Here is a 16,631-nt window from a genome sequence, read left to right as displayed (position 1 = left end):
ACCGTTCACGTGCTTGGATCCGTGAACGAGAAGAGTTGCTTCAGCAAATCAAGGAAAATGATGCTTTGATTAAGTTCCTAGAGCATCAAGTTATTGATGATCCTAATGATGCTTGGACTTCTCTACTTCCTCAGTCTTCTAGGTTTTGGAAGAGGAAGTACGATCGACTCGCCAAGGAGAAGGCAGATATGGAAGCAGCCTATGAGGAGAAGGTGAAGAGGCTTCGTGCATCTTATCTTCCTGTGTCCCGAGCTTTAGATGATTGTTTCTAGGGATCCATAGGATGATTATTTTCCTTTTCCCTTGTATTTGGTTACCAATGCTGTACTTCTTTGGTGTAAAAAATATATTTTCCAGATATTATTGATCAGATGTTTCCATATGTAATAAAAATGTAATATTTCCCAAATTTGCAAATAGAACTCTAAGAGTTCCTCTGAAATAAAAAACAAATCATATGCACAAGCATTGCATGCATCATGTGAATAAGCAGGTTTTGCTCCAGGCTTCTTGTCCTATGGTCTAACTCTGTGTTCTTCATTTATTTTAAAGACAAGCTGACTTATCGGTACTACACCAGAGCCAATTCTTCAAGACTGATGGATCATTTGGAACAAGAGAACCGCGAGCTGAAAGAGGAAGTAGCCAGATTGACTGCCCTGATGGAGTCATTCTTGGCCGCTCAGAGCCAGTCTTCTCCAACACCCGCAACTCCTCCCCAGAGGACGGTCATTTACGAGATCGTGACTTCTACTGTGCCTGCTGCGACAGATCACTTTGCGCCATCTATGCCAGCCGGGTTCCCTTGGGGAATGCCCGCCAACTTCATGCTAGAGGGTTTTGCTCCAACTCTTGCTTCTTTGCCGGCATCTAGCCCGGTCATGTCCGTGCCACCTCCTGTCGTGCATACTTTACCAAGGGTTGAAGATACCATCTATCATTCAGAGCCATCTGAGGGCCCAGACGTTTATGAGAAGATGGATGACATGAAAGACCAATTCCTTGAGCTTCGCAAGGAACTGAAGATTTTGAGGGGGAAATACCTCTTTGGTAAGAGTGCTGCTGAGTTGTGCCTTGTGCCCAATGTGAAGATCCCTATTAAATTCAAAGTGCCTGACTTTGAGAAGTATAAAGGAAACACATGCCCTCTCAGTCATCTTGTGATGTATGCTCGCAAGATGTCGACACAAACTGATAATGATCAACTGCTCATCCACTATTTCCAGGACAGTCTGTCCGGTGCCGCTCTCCGGTGGTACATGGGTCTGGAAAGTTTGAACATCCGCTCTTTCAATGATCTTGGCGAGGCCTTCGTCAAGCAATATAAATATAATATGGATATGACTCCTGATAGAGACCAGTTGAGGGCGATGTCCCAGAAAGAGAAAGAGACCTTCAAAGAATACGCCCAGAGGTCCATTAAGCAAATGTGAGGTCCTAATTCTAAGTCCTTTCTCCTTTTTGCATTGGTTTCACACAAACAAAGACAAAACAAATACAAAGCCACAATATGTTTACACAATAATATGCTCAAGTGAGCAAAGGCAAATTCCATAAACATAAACATGAGCTCAAATGAGCAAAAGGAAAAGGCAATATGAATAAATGAGCAAGAAATTAAATTGCATTAAAGTAAATTGCAAGAATTAAATGCTTGAATTAAAGTTAGTGTTAGTAGTTAATGTTAGTGTGCCATAAGGCAATTTAGTGCCATGTTAAGAAATCGTAAGTGGACTAATGTAGTAGTCACACCTATCTGAGGCCGGTCAATAAAACTATAGTAAAATAAACACAAGTTAGAGACCATGACTAGTAATCCAAGTTCCTACAACTTGCCATGCCAAAAGAAAAGAAGAAAGACCTTGTATGGATTTCAAGTTTTTTGCTTGATCAAGAAGCAACCTATCTTGGACACAAAGCAATTCACTTGATCTTTGATCAAGTTGAATTTGATTTGGATCAAAGAAGGTTACGTCTCTCATATGTCAAGGCTAACCACAAATCATTAACTCATTGGTCAAAAGAAAAAGAAGAAGATGAGAGATGAAGATGAAATGTACAAAATGAAAATTCAAATGACATAACCAAAACACAATGATCAAATGTGAATGGAATCAACATCAATCAATGGTAAACAGGAGTGAAATGAAAATTAGAAGCCAAGAAAGGTCAAACATATTTTTGGTATTTTTTGGAATTAAAATAATACATAAAATAAAATGAACAAAGTAAGATCAAACTTCAAATCCAATTCAAATCAACTTGGATAAGTCCAATTGGATCATCATAAGTCTAACATGGTCAAACAAGGTTTGACAAATTTTCTCAACATTTTTTGAAACCAGAAACTATTTTAAAATCAATTAAAAGCATTAAAATATAACACAGATGAATTAAAATCTCAAATAAATCTCAAATCAATTAAGAAATTGATGGGAATATTTTCATAGACTTATCATGATCCAAATGTGTTAAGAAAATATTTTTGGAATTTTTGAATATCAAAAAGTATTTTAAATGAATTAAAAACTTTTAAAAACTAAACAATTCACAAAAAAAAATTAAATGGAATCACAAAAATAATTAAAAATCAGATTATGAAACTAGATTTTAAAATAATTTTTTTGCAATTGGTCTCATATTTTTGTGATTCCAAATAAAAGAGTTATGAATTTTTGAAAATAAATGGAATAAAAGAAAATAAAACAGAAATTAAGAAAATCTGGAAAATCCACAGCGCTTGGATCAACATTCATTAATTGACGTGGATTATCCAAGGGCCATGAGGCGCGCGCGCATGGTGATCATTAGTCAACAACATCACACGTTGGATTAAAAATAGTAAACATAATGCATGGCCACGATTAGAATGGAGAAGTGAGATCCAAAGGCCAGAACTCATCCACGTGGGGGCGGTGGTGGAAACCACCGTCTTCTCCAGTGAGCCAACAGAAACTGGCCACCAGTTGCAGGTTTTACAACCTCAACCAAATTAAACGTGCCTTATACCAAATTAAAGCTGGAGTGATGTACATCACCCTTGTAACCTTGGATTATCCTCAAGATCCCTATGGAAGGAGAAATCTGAGATGGAAAATCCAGGTGTTCAATCTGCAGTGCATCAATTCATGAAATTAAAGCCACCATTGGCTTGCCTCTCACACGAGAACTTCAGAGAACCAAACAAACACAAGCAAAGCACAATATATGAGGAGATTCGAATCAAAACAGTTGAGATGTAAACCTTTGAAGTGCAGGTTTGATGAGCACGATCCAATCCAATTCTTTTTTGCAGCTTGATCTTGAGGTATGGTATGAGTGCAAGGCTAAGGAATAAGTGTTGTAGATCAACTGATTTTGTTGAAATTCAAACTTGAAAAGATAAATGAAAATTCAAAATTCCTTTAGTGTGGCTGGGATTCAATTTCTGCAGAGCTTCAGGTTGATTCAAGGATGAGAAATGAATGAAGCATGGCATGTATTTATAGCTGTAGCTGCAAGCAAAGTGGTGCCAAAACCGTGTGCATGAAGCTTTGGGTCCTCCATGCATGGGCCTGTACAGGAGAATGTGAGGCCCAAAAGGTGATGGAAATGAATGCTGAACACATACCAAATGGAAACGGACGTGTGATTTGAATTGTATTTGCTTGTGTAAGAAGATTTCATATGAAATGCATAAATGGTCACAAATATTCCCCTCTTCGAAAGTCCCATATGGAAAATCCAAACATAGGCATGTGAGTAATGGTTGGAAAGGTCTTGACATAAGGAACAAAAGCTATGTTGGATAAAAATCCATTTGGAGTTTGGAAAATTGTGAAAACTGGCCATGAAGTTTGATGTACAAAACATGCCTTTGAAAAATTTGTCAAAAGTGACTAACTTCAAGCCCTTCTGTGTCAATGATGAAAGCCTCATATGAAAAAACCTACAACATAAAAGTTGTATATATTTTCAATATGATCAATTTGGACTTAAAGTTTGCATAATTTGGATTTTTGATGAGAAAGTTATGGGCACCTGAAGTTGGACTTTTTCAAGATTCAATGGCTTTGGTCCAAAGTGACCTATAATGTTTTGTATTATCACATGTGTTTCTTTTAGGATTATGAAATTGTGTCCAACATAACATTTGAAGTAGACATACTAAAATTTCCAATTCAATTGGTCGCACCTCAAAATCATAAAAAATGAAGGAGTTAGGTCCTTGGGAAGTTGACCCAAAATTAGGGTTTCAGTCAAAATGACCTATAATGTTTTGAAATGAATGATGACCTTCCAAGTTTCAAATGTATTTTTTATGAATATTCAAGTTGTTCATATTGTTCTTAATAACATGTTTTCTCTTTTGGTCATCATCATTTGACAAACACATCAAAAGTTAGGTCTCAGTGGATTTCAAAATAGTAAGATGATTTGACTAGTCAACTTCTCAAGTCCAAACTTCAAATCTTGATGAATGAATCGTTGAGGATACTCACATAAGCTCATATTTGCATAAAATGATGAATTAGAGAACTTACCTTGATTGAATTTGACCATAGGCTGAGGTTGCTTCATGAGCAAGGCACAATCAATGCATAGTTGAATTAGGGTTTCCTTGGGAAACAAGCCTCAAGCTATTTGGTTTATCTTGATCAAATTGGAAATTTGAAATACTTGGGAGACATATATGATGATTGAGAGCTTTGTGAACCATTGTCATGCTTGCTTCCATCTTCATGTAGCCACTTCATTGAGCATTGGGGCCTCCTAGGAGCAATGGATCTCATGACTACTTAAGCTTCAAAACAAAACAAGTTAGTGACATATTTTTGTGATTTTGGTTAGTAAACAAAGTAATAAAAGCAATAATATACAATTAAATCATGCTTGGTGTAAGACCTTAATTTTGACCCTAAGATCCCTCATGGCATCATAACATTGCTCATTTGCATTTGCCTCAAGGATCATAGCATCTTGGCTCCTTACCCTAGGGTGAGACTTGTGAGAGTTGGTTTGAGACCACCAAGCATGCTTGAATTCTATATTATTGCTTTTCTTATTTTGTTTACTAACCAAAAGCACAAAAATATGTCACTAACCTCTTTTGTTTTGAAGCTTGAGGAGTCATGTGGTCCAAGGCTCCTATACCCAATGAAATGGCCAGATGAAGATGAAAGCAAGCATGACAATGGTTCCCAAAGATCTCAATCATCATATATGCCTCCCAAGTATATCATTTTGTCAATTTGATCAAGATAAACCAAAGGGTTTGAAGATTGCTTCTCAAGGAAACCCTAATTCAACTATGCATTGACTGTACCTTGCTCATGAAGCAACCTTAACCTATGATCAAATAAAATCAAGGGAAGTTCTTAAATTCATCATTTTATGCATATATGAGCCTATGTGAGTGTCCTCAATCACTCATTCATCAAGTTTTGATGTTTGGACTTGAGAAGTTGATCAGTCAAATCATCTAACTATTTTGAAATCCACTGAGACCTAACTTTTGATGTGTTTTTCAAATGAAGAAGATCCCAAGATAAAAAATGTTCTTAAGAACAATATAAGAACATGTTTATAAAAAATTAATTTGAAACTTGGAAAGTCATCATTCATCTCAAAAAATTATAGGTCATTTTGACTGAAACCCTAATTTTGGGTCAACTTCCTAAGCACCTAACTCCTTCAGTTTTTATGATTTTGAGGTGATACCAAGTGAATTGGAAATTTTAAGATGTCTACTTAAAATGTTATGTTGGACAAAATTTCATAATCCTAAAAGAAGTACATGTGATGATACAAAACAGTATAGGTCACTTTGGACCAAAGCCATTGAATCTTGAAAAAGTCCAACTTCAAGTGCCCATAACTTTCTTATTAAAAATCCAAATGATGCAAAATTTAAGTCCACATTTCTTGTCTATAAACTATATACAACTTTGATGTGGAAGGTTTTGTCATTTGAGGCATGCATCATTGAAAAATAAGAGCTTGAAGTTGGTCCTTTTTGGCAAATTTTTCATATACATGTTTTGTACCTTGAACTTCATGGCCAGTTTTCACAATTTTCCAAACTCCAAATGATTTTTGTTCAACATAGATTTTGTTCCTTATGTCAAGGCCTTTCCAACTATTATTCACATGTCTATGTTTGGATTTTCCAAATGGGATTTTCGAAGAGGAGAGCAATTGTGACCATTTATGCATTTCATGTTAAATCTTTATGCACAATCCAATGCCATGCAAACTGCATGTCCAAACCATTCCATTATCATTTCAGCTTGCATTTGCATTAGCTTTTGGGCCTCACATGCGCCTGTACAGGCCCATGCATGGAGGACCCAATTTCATGCACACGAGTTTGCTCACACTTTCCTTGCAGCTGTAGCTATGAATAAAATGCATTGCCTCACTCAAATCTCAACCTGAAGGCGCCTGAATCCCTGCTGAAATCATTTCCCAACCTCTCACCAAAGGAATTTGAATTTTCATTTCTCTTTTTCAAGTTTGATTTTCAACAACATCAGTTGATTATCAACACTAATTCCTAAGCCTCGATCTCATTGGTTGTGTAAGCCCTAAAGGCCAATACTTTTGGTACTTGTATCGAATTATTTATTAATAATAAAAGGAATTTTGTTTATTATGTTTGTTCAATAAAGTCCCTAGAATAGCTAGTCCGTTTAATGTATCAATAATGACTTAATCATGAAATCACATTAAACATAAGGACACTATTCTTAAAGTATCCGTAGTCAAGCTTTATTGTGAAGTGGGATAACATTAAAGCATGAAGATTATTATGTTTATAGACTGATGATCACATCTCATGGATCATGGACAAAGAGTTATCAAGTCTTAAACATAGATATGAATATTAAGAGTAATATTTATACTGGATTGACCCGCTATGAGAATACTATATAGAATGTTATGCAAAGTGTCATAAGTTATTCTCATGGTGATAATGGTGTATACCACCCTTTGACCTGAAACCACTATGGACCCTAGATGTAGAGTCGAGTGCCTTATGGCTGATCAAACGTTGTCCGTAATTGGATGACCATAAAGACAGTTGATGGGTAGTCCACGAAGCATGCTAAGGGACATAAGTGACCTAGATGGAATTTTCCCATCATGCGTAACAGGATAAATGTCTATGGGCCCAATATTAAACTGGACAAGGATGACACGGTGTATGCCTTGTGTTCAATATAGACATAAGGGCAAAATGGTAATTATACACATAATTATTATCACAGAAGGATTTGTCAGATTACATGACATTTTCGTGTCTTGGGTAGCAGTGATGTGTTGCTAGATACCATTCACTATTTATTATGTTAAATACGTGATTTAATATAATTGCCAATGCCACGAAAGCCTATAGGGTCACACACAAAGGACAGATTGATGAGAGATAGAGTAATTAAGGAATACCGTAATGTACGTTTCCCTTAAGTGAATTATAGAACATCGTAAGGTACGGTGTACTTAAGTAGAATACGAAATATGGTAAGGTACCATGCGCTTAAGTGATTTTGGCATATTATAAGATATGGGCCATATACACTTGAGTGCGCTTTTTAGTTTGCAGCCCACACAAGTGGTTCTATAAGTAGAACCCTTGTGTAGAAGCATTGTTGCAGTTACAATTTCGTTTCTTTTTCTCTCTCTCTCTCACACTCAAAGCCTTCATTCGTAACAGCTAGCACTGAGATTGAAGGAATCCGTTTGTATGGAATAAGTAGAGGCGTTGTCATTGTTCAACGTTCGTGATTGCTCCGTAGATCTGCATCAAAGGTTACAATCGCCGCAAGAGGTAACGATTCTATCACTGATCATGCCCATTCGTAAGGATCATCAAAGGAGAAATTTTTAATTTCGCTGCGTTTTGGATCGCCCTTCTCTTTTCGTGGTATCAAAGCCACTTACGAAACCGTGCATCTGATAGTTGTTTATTTTCTGTATTTTCTGTATTAATACGATTAAAAGACAGAATGAATCAAAGAATAAACGAGTAATTAAATTGAGATCGATCAAGTTATATATATGATATAAGTAATCCTGATGCAAAATACGGTATATATGATATACTGTTTTTGTTTCATTCATTCAAACACTTAATGGTTGTTTTCCTTTGAGCGATCAATGGTCGTTTGCTTCTTGATCCCACATTAGTATGGTGAAGCAATGACGTGTTGATCAATCATACTGAATCAACAATCGAGATGTGTTTGACGGTCTGAAATTGGTGCATTAAGGTTAATGATGGCACAAGGGTTGTGTTGTCAAAGAGTTACGCATTAGGGTTAATGACGGCACAAGGGTTGTGTTGTCAAAGAGTTATGCATTAGGGTTAATGACGCCACAAGGGTTGTGTTGTCAAAGAGTTATACGATTAGGGTTGTGACTGCGCAAGAGTTGTGCTCTAAAGTATCAAGTGTTGATGCGAAAAACGACGTCGATTTCAAATGAATTGTTCGCATAGTGTGATCGGGCAGCGGAACACCCGTTCCCGCTGACCGGGCAGCGGACCCCCGGATAACTCTACGTAGTGTGATCGATCGCCGAAATTTAATTTGGTTTTAATTAATTAAAATAATTAAAATTAATAATAATAATGTGTTTATTATTATTTTCTTGTGGTGATCGGTTATGGCCTTAGTTTTCCTTTATTTTGTTTTGGGTTTAAAAATACGACCTGCGTGTCGTGCCTCTCTTTTAATATCTTAATGTAACTTCTTTTCTCATCTCACTCCCTCGTATGTAAAAAGAGTTTCTTTTATGTAATGTAATATTATGAAGAAAGAGAAGAATTCAATACCAAAGGAGGACAACCTTGAAGATCTTGCTTGGAGAAGCTTAGATCGTTATTAGGTTAGCTTAGGTTCTCTCAATTGCTTGAGAGAACAATTGCGCTAGGGGCCATAACTGTTTCATTATGTATGTATGTTGATGCATGTGAATGTATGTTGATGCATGTGAGAGACGATTTATATGATAAATAAGCCGGTGAGATCAGAATAATTGTAAATTCCCTCAAATTAAATATTAAGTTTATGCTTTCCAAGTTTTAGCACTCATCAAGACTAGTATCAGATAATGTAGATTTCGCCTACGCGAGGTGCATGTTCTATATTAGTAAGGTGCGATGGGATAATTGTAATATCCCATTGCTAAAACAATGGGTCAAACTTAACTAAACAAATTATAATAAGATTATATATGTTTAGAAGCAAGAGTTGGAAATGATCCATGTGATGGATTAGAATAAGAAGTTATTCACCCAACTAAAATATCCGAGAGTTGTATTAGATACAATTGGAAGGAGTTCCTACCTAAATAACCTAGTTTTGTGTAATCCGCCTACGCGGACTTAAAACAAAGTGAAATATGGATCTCGACCCACTAGAAAATCTTCCAACAGGATTTTCCGAATCAAATGGTGAGGGTCATTTGTTTTGAGTAAAGTAGTGGGATCATATTTAATTAAAGGCCTAATTAAATATGTTATTGATACTTATATTTTCATTATTTTCATGTAGATTACCATGACAACAAACACCTCTAACAACATTTTGCGATCAATCCTTGACAAGGAAAAATTGTCTGGGACAAATTTTCTGGATTGGCACCGAAATTTGAGGATTGTCCTCAAACATGATAGAAAGCTGTATGTCTTGGAGAAACTTGTTCCTGAAGAGGAACCTCCTAGTTATGCACCTAAGGCAGAAAGAGATGCTTATAAGAAGCATGTCGATGATGCCAATGAAACTGCTTGTCTCATGCTAGCTACCATGAACTCAAGTTGCAAAAGCAACATGAGAACATGGCAGCGTTCGATATGATCGAACACCTCAAGATGCTCTATCAAGAGCAAGCAAGGCATGAAAGGTTTGAAGTTTCAAAAGCCCTTTTTCAAGGCAAGTTAGCTGAGGGAGCCCCTGTAGGTCCCCATGTGCTCAAGATGATTGGGTATGTGGAAAACCTTGAGAGGTTGGGTTTTTCCCTCGGAAAGGAACTTGCGATTGATTTGATCTTGCAATCGTTGCCAGATAGATTCAGTCAATTTGTCCTAAATTTCAATATGAATGATATGGACAAATCTCTTCCTGAACTGCTAGCCATGTTAAGAACTGATGAGCAGAATCTGAAGTCAAAAGGGAAGTCCATTCTGATGATTGGAAATGGAAAAAGACAGAACAAAAGGCCCACCAAGCAGGGTGATAAAGGGAAAGGCAAGGAAGTTGCCAAACCCAAACCCACTGTTGCTGCTTTGAAGCCTAGTGGAGGCATAGCAAAAGAAGGCACCTGCTTCCATTGCGGTAAGACCGGACACTAGAAGAGAAACTGCCCAAAGTACCTGGAAGATAAGAAGAATGGAGTAGAGAGTTCAACTTCACGTATTTTTGTTATTGAAATTAATTTATCTACTTCTGCATCATGGGTATTAGATACTGGATGCGGTTCTCACATTTGTACGAATGTGCAGGGACTAAAAAGGAGTAGAGATTTGGCAAAAGGTGAAGTCGACCTACGAGTTGGCAATGGAGCGAAGGTCGCTGCTTTAGCCGTAGGAACTTATGTATTGACTTTACCTAGTAGTTTAATAATTCAGTTAGAGAACTGTTATTATGTACCTGTAATTAGCAAGAATATTATTTCCGTTTCTTGTTTGGAAAAGTTTGGTTTTTCATTTATAATAAAGAACCCTTGTTGCTCAATTTATTTGAATGATATATTCTATGCTACTGCACAAATGAACAATGGACTATATGTCCTTGATCTTTAAATGCCTATTTATAACATTAATACTAAAAGGATGAAACCTAATGAGTTAAATCCAACTTACCTTTGGCATTGTCGATTAGGCCACATAAATGAGAAACACATTTTCAAACTCCATAAAGAAGGACTGTTGGACTCTTTTGATTATGAATCATATGAGACATGCAAATCTTGTTTAATTGGAAAGATGACAAAGTCTCCATTCACAGGAAAAGGTGAAAGAGCTAATGATCTTTTGGCCCTCATACATACTGATGTACGTGGACCACTGAACATACCAGCCAGAGGAGGTTTTCAGTACTTCATCATATTTACTGATGATTTCAGTAGATATGGTTATGTGTATTTAATGAAACACAAATCAGAGTCTTTTGAAAAGTTCAAGGAATTCAAGAATGAAGTACAAAACCAACTAGGTAAGAATATTAAAACTCTTCGATCAGATCGAGGTGGTGAGTATTTAAGCCTAGAGTTTGATGACCATCTGAAAGAGTGTGGGATCCTATCCGAACTTACTCCTCCTGGAACACCCCAATGGAATGGTGTATCTGAGAGAAGAAATCGAACCCTGTTAGACATGGTCCGATCCATGATGAGTCACGTCGATCTTCCAAACTCCTTTTGGGGACATGCACTATTGACAACAGCTTACACAATTAACCGTGTTCCATCCAAAAAGGTTGAGAAGACACCATATGAGATATGGAGTGGTAAGAAACCACATATGTCTTACATGAAGATTTGGGGTTGCGAAGTTTATGTGAAACGACAAATTTCAACAAAGCTTGAGCCCAAATCTGACAAATGCTTATTTGTGGGGTATCCTAAAGAAACAAGAGGGTATTACTTCTACAATCCTTCTGAGGGCAAAGTGTTTGTCGCTCGAACTGGAGTTCTCCTAGAAAAGGATTTCATTTCCAAAGGAATCAGTGGGAGGAAAGTATAGCTTGAAGAAATTCAAGAATCACAAAGCATTGATACACCTATGGAGGAATTAGAGTAGGAAACACAAGTAGTTGTGGAAGAGCAACCTGCTCAAGTAGAACAAGACCAACGTAGGTCAAGCAGGATACATCACCAACCTGAGAGATATGGATATCTCATAACTGATCAAGGTGATGTATTACTCATGGATCAAGATGAGCTTGTGACCTACCAAGAGGCCATAACTGGTCCCGAGTCTGATAAGTGGCTAGAAGCCATGAAATATGAAATGGATTCCATGTACACAAACCATGTTTGGACCTTGGTAGAGCCTCCTGTAGGAGTTAACCCTATAGGATGCAAGTGGGTCTTCAAAAAGAAGACTGACATGGATGGTAAGGTACATACCTATAAGGCAAGACTGGTTGCAAAAGGAGATAAACAAATTCATGGGGTTGACTATGATGAAACCTTTTCACCAGTTGCAATGCTTAAATCTGTTCGGATTTTACTTGCTATCGCTGCATATCATGATTATGAAATATGGCAGATGGATGTCAAAACTGCTTTCCTTAATGGGAATCTTCTTGAGGATGTGTACATGACACAGCCTGAAGGATTTGACATACCAGAAGAAGCCCAAAAGATATGTAAGTTACAAAGATCAATCTATGGATTGAAGCAAGCTTCCAGAAGCTGGAATCTTCATTTTGATGAAACGGTAAAACAATATGGATTCATCAAGAACGAAGATGAGCCTTGTGTCTACAAGAAGGTTAATGAGAGCATGATCTTTTTCCTGGTATTATATGTAGATGACATATTAATCATTGGAAACGATGTTCCTACCCTGCAACAAGTAAAGTCTTGGTTGGGGAAATGCTTTTCTATGAAGGACCTAGGTGTAGCAGCCCATATATTAGGAATCAGAATCTATAGAGATAGATCACAAAAACTACTTGGCCTAAGTCAGAGTACGTACATAGACAAAGTGCTGAGACGCTTTAATATGCATGATTCCAAGAAAGGATTCATACCTATGCAACATGGCCTGTGTCTATCAAAAACACAATCCCCTTCAACTAAGAAAGAAAGGGATCACATGAATAAGATTCCATATGCATCTGCAATAGGATCTATCATGTATGCCATGTTATGTACTCGACCAGATGTCTCGTATGCTTTAAGTGCAACGAGTAGGTACCAATCTGATCCTGGTGATGCCCATTGGGTAGCTGTCAAGAATATCCTTAAGTATTTGAGAAGGACTAAGGACTCATTCTTGATATATGGAGGTCAGGAAGAGTTAGCTGTAATTGGATACACTGATGCTAGCTTCCAGTCAGATAAGGATGACTTTAGATCGCAATCTGGTTATGTGTTTTGCTTAAACGGGGGCGTTGTGAGCTGGAAAAGTTCAAAGCAAGATACAGTTGCTGATTCTACAACCGAGGCCGAGTATATTGCTGCCTCAAGTGCAGCAAAGGAAGTTGTTTGGATCAAAAAGTTCATTAGTGAACTTGGCATAGTTCCTAGCATTGTGGATCCCATTGGTCTCTATTGTGATAACAATGATGCTATCGCACAAGCTAAAGAGCCTAGATCTCACCAACAATCCAAACACATACTTAGGCGTTATCACCTCATTCGAGAGATAATAGATAGAGGATATGTGAAAATATGAAGAGTACCTACACTTGAGAATATTGTTGACCCACTGACAAAGCCTCTTGTGCAGCAGAAGCATGATGGCCATACTAGATCTATGGGCATTAGGGGTATGCCTGATTGGCTCTAGTGCTAGTGGGAGATTGTTGGTGTAAGCCCTAGAGGCCAATATTTTTAGTACTTGTATCGAATTATTTATTAATAATAAAAGGCTTTTTCTTTATTATGTTTGTTTAATAAAGTCCCTAGAATAGCTAGTCCGTTTAATGTATCAAGTATGACTTAATCATGAGATCACATTAAACATAAGGACATTATTCTTAAAGTATCCGTAGTCAAGCTTTATTGTGAAGTGGGATAACATTAAAGCATGAAGACTATTATGTTTATAGACTGATGATCACATCTCATGGGTCATGGATAAAGAGTTATCAAGTCTTAAACATAGATATGAATATTAAGAGTAATATTTATACTGGATTGACCCGCTATGAGAATACTATATAGAATGTTATGCAAAGTGTCATAAGTTATTCTCATGGTGATAATGGTGTATACCACCCTTCGACCCGAAACCACTATGGACCCTAGATGTAGAGTCGAGTGCCTTATTGCTGATTAAACATTGTCCGTAATTGGATGACCATAAAGACAGTTGATGGGTACTCCACGAAGCATGCTAAGGGACATGAGTGACCTAGATGGAATTTTCCCATCCTGCGTAACAGGATAAATGTCTATGGGCCGAATATTTAACTGGACAAGGATAACACGGTCTATGCCTTATGTTCAATATAGACATAAGGGCAAAAGAGTAATTATACATATAATTATTATCACAGAAGGATTTGTCAGATCACTGACATTTTCGTGTCTTGGGTAGCAGTGATGTGTTGCTAGATACCGCTCACTGTTTATTATGTTAAATACGTGATTTAATATAATGCCAATGCCGCGAAAACCTATAGGGTCACACACAAAGGACGGATTGATGAGAGATAGAGTAATTAAGGAATACCTTAATGTACAGTGCCCTTAAGTGAATTATAGAACATCGTGAGGTACGGTGTACTTAAGTAGAATACGAAATATGGTAAGGTACCACGCGCTTAAGTGATTTTGGCATATTATAAGATATGGGCCTTATACACTTGAGTGGGCCTTTTAGCTTGCAGCCCACACAAGTGGTTCTATAAATAGAATCCTTGTGTAGAAGCATTGTTGCAGTTGCAATTTGTTTCTCTCTCTCTCTCTCTCTCACTCAAAGCCTTCATTCGTAGTAGCTAGCACTGAGATTGAAGGAATTCGTTCGTGTGGACTGAGTAGAGGCGTTGTCATTGTTCAACATTCGTGATCGCTCCGTAGATTTGCATCAAAGGTTACAATCACCGAAAGAGGTAACGATTATATCACTGATCATGCCCATTAGTAAGGATCATTAAAGGAGAAATTTTTAATTCCGCTGCATTTTGGATCGTCCTTCTCCTTCACTCATATCATATATCAAGATCAAGATGCAAGCAAGGGATTGGTTGAATTGTGCTCATAAAAGTTGCACTTCAAAGGTTTACACCATAACTGTTTTGCTTCGAATCTCCCTGAATATTGTGCATTGCTTATGTTGGTTTTGTTTTCTGAAGTCCTCATGTGAGAGGCAAGTCAATGGTGGCTTTAATTTTGTGATTTGTTGAACTTCAGATTGAACACCTAGATGTTCAACCTCAGATTTCTTCTTCCATAAGGATCTTGAGTGAAAACTAAGGTTACAAGGGTGATGTACATAACCCCGACTTTAATTTGGTGTATGGATCGTGTGGTTTGGTTAAAGTTGCAAAACCTGCAACTGGTGGCCGGATTTTGGCTTCTCACTGGAGAAGATGGTGGTTTCTACCACCGCTCACACGTGGCTGACCTTATAGCCCTTGGATACATTAACCACGATCTAATCCTGGCCACGCGTTATGTTTACCTTTTTAAATCCAACGTGTTATGTTGTTGACTAGGGAACATCACGAGCGTGCGCCTGAGAGCCTTTGGATGATCCACATCAATTAATGAATATGGATCCAATGCTCCCTGATTTTTCCTATTTTCTTAATTTCTGTTTTATTTTCTTTTATTCCATTTATTTTCAAAAATTCATAACTTCTTTATTTGGAATCACAAAAATATGGGACCAATTGCAATTTTTTTCTCTTAAATTCTAGTTTCATAATATGATTTTTAACTATTTTTGTGATTCCATTTAATATTTTTTATGAATTGTTTTGTTTCTGATTGTTTTTAATTTATTTAAAATACCTTTTGATATTAAAAAATGCCAAAAATATTTTCTTAACATCTTTGGATGATGATAAGTCTATGAAAAATATTCCCATCAATTTCTTAATTAATTTGAGATTTATTTGATATTTTAGTTCAATTATGTTATTTTTCTTGATTTTTAATTGTTTAAAATTAGTTTCTGTTTTAAAAAAATGTTGAGAAAATTTGTCAAACCTTGTTTGACCATGTTAGGCTTATGATGATCCAATTGGACTTATCCAAGTTGATTTGAATTGGGTTTGAAGTTTGACCTTTATTTGTTCATTTTATTTTATGCATTATTTTAATTCCAAAAAATACCAAAAATATGTTTGACATTTCTTGACTTCTAATCTTCATTTCACTTCTATTTACCATTGATTGATGTTGATTCCATTCATGTTTGATCAATGTGTTTTGGTTATGTCATTTGAATTTCCATTTTGTACATTCTATCTTCATCTCCTTTCTTCATCTTTTTCTTTTGACCAATGAGTTAATGATTTGTGGTTAGCCTTGACATATGAGAGGCTTAAACTTCTTTGACCCAAATCAAATTCTACTTGATCAAAGATCAAGTGAATTGCTTTGTGTCCAAGATAGGTTGCTTCTTGGTCAAGCAAAAAACCTAAAGTCCATACAAGGTCATTCTTCTATTTTCTTGGCATGGCAAGTTGTAGGAGCTTGGCTTACTAGCCATGATCTCTAACTTGTGTTTATTTGCCTATAGTTTTATTGACCGACCTCAGATAGGTGTGACTACTACATTAGTCCACTTACGATTGCTTAACATAGCGCTAAATTGCGTTATGGCACACCAACACTAACTACTAATTACTAACTTTTAATTCAAGCATTTAATTCTTGCAATTTACTTTAATGAAATTTAATTTCTTGCTCATTTATTCATATTGCCTTTTCTCTTTGCTCATTTGAGCTCATGTTTATGTTTATGC

The sequence above is a fragment of the Lathyrus oleraceus genome, chromosome 2 (genome assembly GCF_024323335.1).
Source record: "Lathyrus oleraceus cultivar Zhongwan6 chromosome 2, CAAS_Psat_ZW6_1.0, whole genome shotgun sequence".
NCBI classification, from domain to species: domain Eukaryota; kingdom Viridiplantae; phylum Streptophyta; class Magnoliopsida; order Fabales; family Fabaceae; genus Lathyrus; species Lathyrus oleraceus.
Note: the sequence above shows the minus strand (reverse complement) of the source record.